Source organism: Echinops telfairi, unplaced genomic scaffold (genome assembly GCF_000313985.2).
Source record: "Echinops telfairi isolate 266 unplaced genomic scaffold, ASM31398v2 ScPeMD7_2296;HRSCAF=2857, whole genome shotgun sequence".
NCBI classification, from domain to species: domain Eukaryota; kingdom Metazoa; phylum Chordata; class Mammalia; order Afrosoricida; family Tenrecidae; genus Echinops; species Echinops telfairi.
The window spans coordinates 2,978-4,028 of record NW_022106194.1 but is presented as its reverse complement, the minus strand read 5'-3'; the positions used below and the strand labels follow the sequence as shown (position 1 = coordinate 4,028).

General features: G+C 63.3%; 1 pseudogene; it reads right to left on the bottom strand.

Moving 5' to 3' along the window:
• Positions 1 to 250: 250 nt before the first annotated feature.
• LOC101644437 lies at positions 251 to 1,039 on the bottom strand (annotated as a pseudogene).
• Between the last annotated feature and the right edge of the window lie 12 nt (positions 1,040 to 1,051).

Below are 1,051 nucleotides of genomic sequence, written 5' to 3'. Positions count from 1 at the left end.
GGCACCCCCTCCTACCCCTGGGACTCGGAAAATACCGAAGTGCCTAGGCTTCCTGGGGGCTAGGGGTGGGAAGAGGGGCCGTTGGGTGCTGGTTGGCGGTCCCAGCTGGCTGGCTCTTTCTCCAGGAGGATCTGGGGGCTGGGAGGGTGGACAGAGAGCAGGTGAGGGGGAACACAGGACCCCGTCGGAACATGCAAGTCCAGTTGTTTGTCTGTTCGCGCGGGCAGTCCCACTGGAGAGAAGGGGGGGGGGGCGCTAGCGGCGTCCAGGCTGTGAAGGACAGGCACGGTCCCGCAGGGGTGAGCGTCACTCCTGCTGCTCGTCCTTGCTGGCACTGGGGGTCCGACTGTGGACCTGGTTCCGGCGGAGCTGCTCTATCAGCTCGGGGTTCTGCTGCTGCATGTGCTGCACAAACTGCTGGCCAGCCTGGATGAGGCTGGCCTGGTCATTCTGAGAGGGGCTGGTTCCAGAGGTCCCCAGGGGGTTGTGGCTGCCGGAGATCACCCCAGACATGAGCTGCGGGACCTGAGGGTTGTTCATGAGGTTTGAAGCCATGCTCATGAAGCCTGGGTTGTTAAGCAGGCCGGCGATGTCAAAGGTGCCCCGGTTGGGCTGGGTGCCTCCCTCCGCTTCAGCTCCGCGATCTTGAGGTTTGACTTGTAGCTCTCGTTACCCGGATCCAGCTCCAGGGCCTTCTTGTAGTGGGTCACAGCTTCCGAGTGCTTGTTCAGGCTGGACAGGGCCAGGCCCATGCGGCCATAGGCTTTGCTGTAGGACGGGTCTATACAGATGGCACGCTCGCAGTCCTGCACGGCCCCCGTGTAGTTCCCCAGCTTGCTGTAGGCCGCGGCCCTGTTGCAGAAATAGATGGCGTTGGCGGGGTTGAGCTCGATGGCCTTCCCGTAGAAATGGATGGCCGCTTCGAAGTTTTCCACTTTCATCTGCTCGTTGCCTCTGTCTTGAGGCGCTCTGCCTCCGCTGAGTCCTCCTCGGAGGGTAGGGTCCGCTCCTCGGGGATCCGCAGGCCAGGTGGCAGCTCCTGGCCGGGGGG